Source organism: Leiobunum rupestre, chromosome 11 (assembly GCF_980474605.1).
Source record: "Leiobunum rupestre chromosome 11, qqLeiRupe1.1.hap1, whole genome shotgun sequence".
In the NCBI taxonomy this organism is placed as follows: domain Eukaryota; kingdom Metazoa; phylum Arthropoda; class Arachnida; order Opiliones; family Sclerosomatidae; genus Leiobunum; species Leiobunum rupestre.
The window spans coordinates 6989783-6997606 of record NC_143394.1 but is presented as its reverse complement, the minus strand read 5'-3'; the positions used below and the strand labels follow the sequence as shown (position 1 = coordinate 6997606).

Genomic DNA, 7824 nt, shown 5'->3' with positions numbered 1-7824 from the left:
ATAAAAACTTGTCGAGGTTATCGGTAATAGTGAGTGTAGGGAGCTGTTGGCTCGCGTGGCATGAAGGGCCACCTGAATTAATGGCTTTAAAAGTCGCTTGATGATTTAGGCATAAGGTGGTGCCTTGGGTATTAGTCTAGCTGATTATTATTTAGTATTTGTTTTATTTATCTACTTGACCTACCATTTTGTTGTAAAAATAGGCGTGATAAATGACGACAGAGCAATCAAAAGTAGTAGATCTTTCCACTAGAGTCCGAAAGTTAGCAACAGCAAATCCAAGCTACTCAGAACTAACAGCATAAGTGGATCATTCTCTCTAAGTATACAAATTCCTGGTCTCGGTCGGCTATCTTAGTCTGGGTTTCGTGACGTCAGAGCTTGTATAGAGAGCAAACTCCAGAGATAAATTTTCTGAAAATATTTCGGCGGAGGCGCCACCGAGTGGTCAAGACGGCAATTAAAGGGGTATTTATTGAACAAAACTCTACACTTGGATCTGAAACTGACCTTGAACAAATACGGTACAGGTTTTTTGGGGGGAGAAGTTCGAAGAGCCAACCCCCAAAATTTCTCTCTCTCGGGCACTCGAGACACGTTTCAGACGTGAGACGTACCATAAGAGATGTATGAAACGTTAGATTCGGCCGTATAAATTCAGAGTGAAGTTGAGGTGATACACAGTATAGGGCGGTTGTAAAGGGCTGCCAGACCGACCCCGACAAAGACTCTAGTCATAGGTAGCATAGCGTTTTGTCTACTTAGAGAGAATGATCCACTTATGCTAACAGTGACGACCACAACATAACGCGCCGTTTGCAGTGACTTCCATCCTTAAGAAACGAGCGAGTCTTAAAAAAACGCCACCTATCGTGAAGGAGGCGAACCAGGAAGCGGGAGAAGGTGAGGGAGGAATCCTCGCACACCTAAGCTTTTCTCTTTGGCGGGCGTTGCCATGGAGACGCCGAAGAGGCTCAGAGCGGTCCCCCGACCGGTCAGTCTCCTCAGTCGCCGGAGATCAGCCTCTGAAACAGTTCCCCATCATGATCGGACCAACCGGTCGCCACTCGCGCGACGGGAAAGCCAACTTCATTTTAACCCCCGCGCTGGATTACGAAGCGAAAAAATGAAGTTCTAAACAAGCCAGAGTTTACTTACTAGTCTAACAGTTTGATGAACTGGGAATTGTCGAGTTTTGACGGATAGAGCCAGCGTCAAAAATAAGTTTGTTGGTGCCTCCCGGGCCAATGGGGCGTCACGCCTCTGACGCGCCCCCGTCACCGGCACCGACGCTGCTGGGTGCCGGCAAAGGTAGCGGACACTCGCGGGAGAACAAGCTGGTGGTGCTGGGGGCGGGTGGTGTCGGGAAAACCTCCCTGGTGGTGCAGTTCCTCGAAGGATTCTTCGCGGCGTCCTACAAACCGACCGTCGAGGATTACTACAGACACACCATACAAATGCCCGGTAAGACCATTTCACCCTCGTTGAGTTCATTCACGGTCTGGTTAGATATTAACAGAACGTAAGTTACATGATTTTTCCCCACGCACTACGAAATAAAGTTCACCTAGCGGACAAATTTTAGGAATTCCAAATTACTACTAATTTGCTTACCTGGCACTCTCGCCCAGCTCCAAATTAAGACTTACTACTTAACTGACAAGGAGAGTACCAGGGGTGTATATTGCCGATTTTGTTCAAAGTCGGCCGTAATGTAGACCTATATGAGATATGAAATTTCACAAAAGGAGAAGTTGCACTACTCATTCGATTTGCCATGGCAACCGAAAATGTTTTTTATCACTTAAAACAAAAAAATCTACATTTAAAAAAAGCATGGGATTTTCTCGGTTTCACAAAATGGGTAATTTGGACCACATTTAGGTAAATTTCATCAAGTTTGGGTAAATTGGAACATTTTTGGGGTAAAATTGTTAAAATGTTACGGTAAAATAAGGAAAAAATCTTATTTTTGGGAAATTTCATATCTCATATACAGTGGCGTAGCTGATGGTCCGCATGGCCCGCGGCGCGGGGGGCTCCGCTCACCATAAAAAAATTGAAAAGGGGGGCCCCATAGAGATTTTTGCGGGGGGGGGGGCTCTGAGTTCTCAGCTACGCCACTGCTCATATAGGTCTACATTACGGCCGACTTTGAACAAAATCGGCAATAAACACATCGGGTACTCTCCCTGTGCGTGGTATATTTCGCATTGGGCATATTTAGGGGGCTATTTGATAACTCTGAAAAACCGTTCGGTTATATTTGCTGGTTCTCATACTTATCGTTAATATGTTACTTATGACAGAAGTATATAACAAAATAGCTAATAATACTAATCAGCTAGGCTAATACACATAAGGCAGCTGACTATAGGCTGAAACCCAAGGGCCCACTATGAACAGTGGCCAACTTAGGCCAAGCGGGGCCCCACTCATCACAATGGGGATGTTGAGGGGCCCGAACAAGTTCGGAACTAACTAGGGCCTAGTTTTGAATTATTTTTCATTCCGAAACGTCTTTGGAAAAATCGAAAATTCATCTTTCAAGCGCGTAAGATTAGCGCGATAAATATCTATTATTTACTTCTGATATTGATTACTGGGGTAATTAACTTAAATCTGGACTAGATTGCCGTCTGTATCTCTGACGTTTGTGCAGGCCCTTGCAGAGACATTTAGGACCCCTGGAAAAATTATATCGTCCTTCTAAAGGTCCCTAAAAAGCGTGTTTGTGGACCCCCGGGGGTACGGCACAACCTGCCCCCCCCCTGCATGGCCCGGCGTTTGTGTCTCAAAATGTAAAATTATTACCTTCCAAACATATACTAGAGATTCAACCTACGGTAAATTCTGGTCATAGAGGAAGACAGATTTTAATTGCACTACCAATATCGTGACGTCACCAGTTTTATTCAACCAATGAGAAATCCAATTCCTATTAAAGCAACTGTCGGCTCTATCATTGCCACCTGAATTATGATAAGGCCCTTGTTATTAGGGATGGCAATGATTCAATCCTATTCTTCGAAAAAACGACTTTACTGGAGAGCGTGGTGCCATCTATTAATGGCAAAGGAAGCTAAAATTGAAAATAGCGAAACAATAACGTCGTCAGAGAACCATTTATAATTATTATAATTAGAGAAGTTATACTCTACTTGTTAGTGGGCTTTAATAGTTAGTGTAGGGAGCTAAATTGGCTCGAGTGGCATGAAGGGCTGGCTACCACCCTCCTACGCATTGTAACCTGAATTAATGGCTTTAAAAGTCGCTTGATGACTTAGGCCTAAGGTGGTGCCCTGGGTATTAGCCTAGCTGATTATTATTAACCTAAATTATGGATCCGATATAAAATATATTGTTAAAAATTACAATAATTTAAGTTATCTTCAAATTAACTAACGAGTCAATCAACGCGAGGGGTACTTTTATGTCCCGCCTTTTGGGTCTTGTTTTGATTTCGACGCTTGCGACATCTGTTGAAAGAAGAGAATTTTGATACTTCACGTCGAGCCGACACAGGCTTTGATGCAGCGCCATGTTTGGTGGTGTCGTATTTTGGAAGTATTTTATCTAATAATGCAAAATGTGTAATGTAGGCTTATATTTACATAGGTTTGCTTTTACAAGAAAATTATATTATGCATTATGAAGCGTAACTAATCTAAAAAACTGAATAGCCTAAACTGTAGAGTTTTATATGGAATTTTTGTTGAAGTTTTTTTTTTTTCAATTCAATTCTTTTATTTTATCTTTTTTTGGACTACAAGGTTAGAATGTATTTTAGGGCCAAGTCAGCTTGCGACTTATAGGCCCGCGATGGTTTGAGAAATAACAAAACAGTAAAAATTAAATTAAATAAAACAACTATACAAAATTACAATGGAAAAATAATCACAAAATATAGTAAAAAAAAAAAACAACAACAAAAACAAAAAAGAAATGCCGGAACAAATAACAAACCTACAGAGTAAAGAGATTTTTAAAACTTCTAGTAAATTTTAAAAATCATTTTCTAAAATTAGGGTCTTTAATGTACGATTCAGGGCGGGTTTTGTTCTACAGTCTTTTAGGTGTGTATATATTATGTTGTATTTTTTACACCCATTATAAAAAATTGAATTTAACTTTTTCGAAATTCGACAGTGGGGTTCGACTAGATATTTTATATTACGTCTAGGGTGTGTTATCGTTAGTTTTTCAAAAATAACATTTTCCTTTGGTCCGTTAATATTGTTGTGTATAAATTTTAAATAGCAGTAATCAATTATCTGTTTTATATTTAACAATGAACATTTTTTAAATAGTGGTTTAGTCGGAGCCAACCAGTCTACGTTGAATATATTTAGTTATCATTGCCAGAAGTACATTATGTATCTTTAGCCAGAGAAGTATGAAACGTGCACTTTCTTAAGCCTGGAACACAAAAATGTCCCGGAATAGGAAACTGAAACGTCAAAATATTTAGTGAAAGTACGGTGTATACACTCCGGGAAAGAAGTAATTTTTTTAATATTTCGTTTGAAGTCTGACTTTGAGATGGCGCTGCTGTTGAATTTTAACGGCAAAAGGTTTGAAGCGTGTGTCAAAACCTGAAACGTAAACAGAAACGTAAAATAATATGTTCTCCGTTAGCGGTTCCTGAATACGTTTTCGTGACATTTTTAAGTATGTGTTCCATTGTCACTAGCCTTAGGCTCGTGACAGTAATTCAGGGTTGCCACACGTCAGGGGACACCGGGAAATCAGGGAAAAGTCGGGGAATTTAAAAATGGGTCTAAAAATCAGGGAAAGGCAAGGGAATTAAATTTTCTTTTGACACTTTTTGAAGGTAATTTTACTCTAGATCTATAATAAATTCTATGATTCTCATTTATTTCTTTGAAAGTTTGGCTAATTTTTTCAACATTGCGATAACCTTTTACTGAAATATAAGTCCATTAAAATTTATTAACTTCTGATAAAAGTAGAATATAACATCCAAATTTTGGCCTTAAAAAGTCAGGTAAAATCTCTGAAAGTGATCAGGGAATTGGAATCTGAAAATTTGGTGGTAACCCTGTAATCATCCCTAACTATAAATACACTCTTGATTAACATACCGCGCAGATAGTGTAAAAATTTGAAGGAGTTAGAGTCCCTGCTGCTTGGTTTCGCGCTTGTTGCAGCCTACTTCCAGGGGCTAGTAGGCCACACTTTGAAGCTCTCTGGCACCTAGGAACAACAAACACAAGGATAATGCAGCTAGCCTTTGAACACGCAAACGCAGTGTTGTTTACAAATTTCATTGGACGAGCCTTTACGCTGAACGTTTAATTGTACACAAGAAAATGCACGACTTTTGACGGGTTGCGTTTTCCTTGTGTGGGGACAGTGGGGTGCTGTGTTTGTTGCTCTTAGCTGGCACTCTTTTAATTCATCGTAGGAAAATGGGGAAAAAACAGGCATACTTCTCAACTCACTGCCTACAACTCCTTCAAATTTTTGCATAACCTTTTGAAACACCCTGTATAGATGAGTTCTTGGTAAAAAGAAGAGAAATTTGGAAAACGTTTTGGAAAGTCGCGTTTAAGTTCTGGAAGTTCCGCGATTCAAAGCGTGAGATGCAGGCGTTCGGACTTTCGGAACACGCGCGTCTGTTCCCGCTGATAACGGCAGTTTCTGACAATTCTTCCCACTAAATAAGGAGAAGTACAATAGAGCGGGACACCAATTCCCAACGAGATGACCATTGTCCCCGGGAACAGTGGCACGGGATAATAGAGAACAGAATAGTGAGCGTAATAAATGATTAAAGGGCTGGGAGGCAGCGTCATTTTTCAATTAGAAATATTGGCGGAGCGCGGCACCCGCAAACGCCCTCCGTCGGGCACTCCAATTGATAACTGCCTTCCATTTATTCTTCCCATTGTTCGTTGAATTCTGGATCTCACGATTTTAATATCCGGATTTTAAACTACGAATTAATTGGAAAAAAATCCAGTTGGATTTGAGACTCGTCCAAGACTCGATATCCAAACGAATTCAATCATTTAGCTGACCGTGCTAACAAGTAAATTGTGGTTCTAAAAGGCTAAATTCCTAGATGTTTATTGTCGATTTTGTTCAAAGTCGGGCGTGATGTAGACCTATATAAGATAAGAAATTTCCCAAAAAGGAGACGTTGCACTACCCATTCGATTTGCCATGGCAACCAAAAATATTTTTGAAATCCCATTTGTCCGACGGCGATTTTGGGCTCGTCCCAAATGTGCGATTTTTAATTAAATATATTTTTAGTCCCATTCGACCTAACCCATTGAATTGGGAATAATACTGCTAGATTTACAATTACGATTTCGGTTGCCATGGTTACGCGGGACCTGTTCTGATAAGACTGTACGAAATTCATCTTTATAATTAGGCGGTAGCGCCATCTATATTTTGTAAAGTTATATGGATAAAAATAAATAATTATTAGCTAACTCACCGTAACTTGAGTTAAAAAGGATCGTGTTGACAGAATAAAATTATTATTAAACAACTTCAAAGATTTGTTTGTTACGAGTAATCATACATTTCAATTTCGCATCAGATTCGCGAAAAAATTCAATTGCAATATAGTTGCCACCACTAGAGACAGATGCCGCCACGGTAGAACGATAATGTTGATAAAGTCTCGTTATGGAAAGAAATTGGTTCCGCGCCAGCCAGATTTAGTTGTACGTCTATTTATTCCCAACTCAATGACCTAACCCAACATAACCCGATATAGGAAGTTCTATACTTCCCCCCCCCGAGATAGAGAAGGACACGTGAAATCAAAATTTATTTTTGGTGTGTACTAAGAAGTAATACTACAAATGAAGTTATTCGGTCGAATGGGAAAACACCATTATAACTTAGTCATTAACGTATTATTTGGCAAATATTCTTATTATAAGATTTCCTCGGTATCGCGTCAAAGCTCAATCTTAGCTTCACGAGTTAATCAACATTCGTTGGAATTAATTTATTTTTGTCATACGAACACATATGGCAGTATGATCGATCAGCTATAAAAATCATCCGCTTTTATTGGACATCCACCGCGATCGTCTGCGACAGTTTCGAAATAATCGAAAAGTAGGTCCCTCGAATGTTTTCTTTATCTAGATTCTAGAGCCTGCGAGATCTCGAGCTGTCTTTTATCAAACGTAGTCCATCTCTGCCCGTGTCCCCCAGAAAGTTTTCCCATTCTGGTCCCTCTAACTCCATCTACAGGGAGTTTCCGTAAACACCCAACCGACAAAACCGGGTCAAATTAAAAACTGAAGTTTATAAGGATCATATTTTTTTAGGCAAAGTATGTCGATAGATGGTATTTGGGGATAAATTAGCAAGTTTTATCAAAAGGCCACGTATTCATAAAAGTGGAAAGTTGGCCAAAAATAGCTAATAGTGTCTAATAAAGGAATATTGCGTGTAAAAAGTTAAAACAACTAGAAATTATCAAATTATTTATTTTACAGTGGTAACATTATATTTCAATAGTTTTTTTTATAAAGTAACGTGGCCTTCTTGTTTGAATGTGGCTCTTACTTTGACAAGCCTACGAGCGCTCGCTACCCTCGCTAGGGGAATATAGCTTTTTCTAGAGCGCGTGCAAATCGCTCGTGCGAAGAATTCAAGAATATACTAATGAAGAATGATGTGTAAGAGAAACATATTTTATTTATTTACTTTTTATTCATTTTTCTTTATAGAAACATATATTTGCCATTATTCAACGAAAACAGTACAAGTTGGAATGCAATGTCGATTTTATTCGAAAAAAATATTTTGTCAGTAAAAACCAAAGAC

The 7824-nt window shown here is 39.4% G+C and overlaps 1 pseudogene across 1 annotated transcript in view; it reads left to right on the top strand.

Annotated features, from left to right (window-relative positions):
* Nucleotides 1-1247: 1247 nt before the first annotated feature.
* LOC149921230 (ras-related protein Rap1 pseudogene) overlaps nt 1248-7824 on the top strand; it is a 113810-nt pseudogene continuing 107233 nt past the window's right edge. The window contains exon 1 of the transcript XR_016477137.1: nt 1248-1464. The product of XR_016477137.1 is annotated as a ras-related protein Rap1 pseudogene (transcript). The remainder of the gene's footprint in view (nt 1465-7824) is intronic.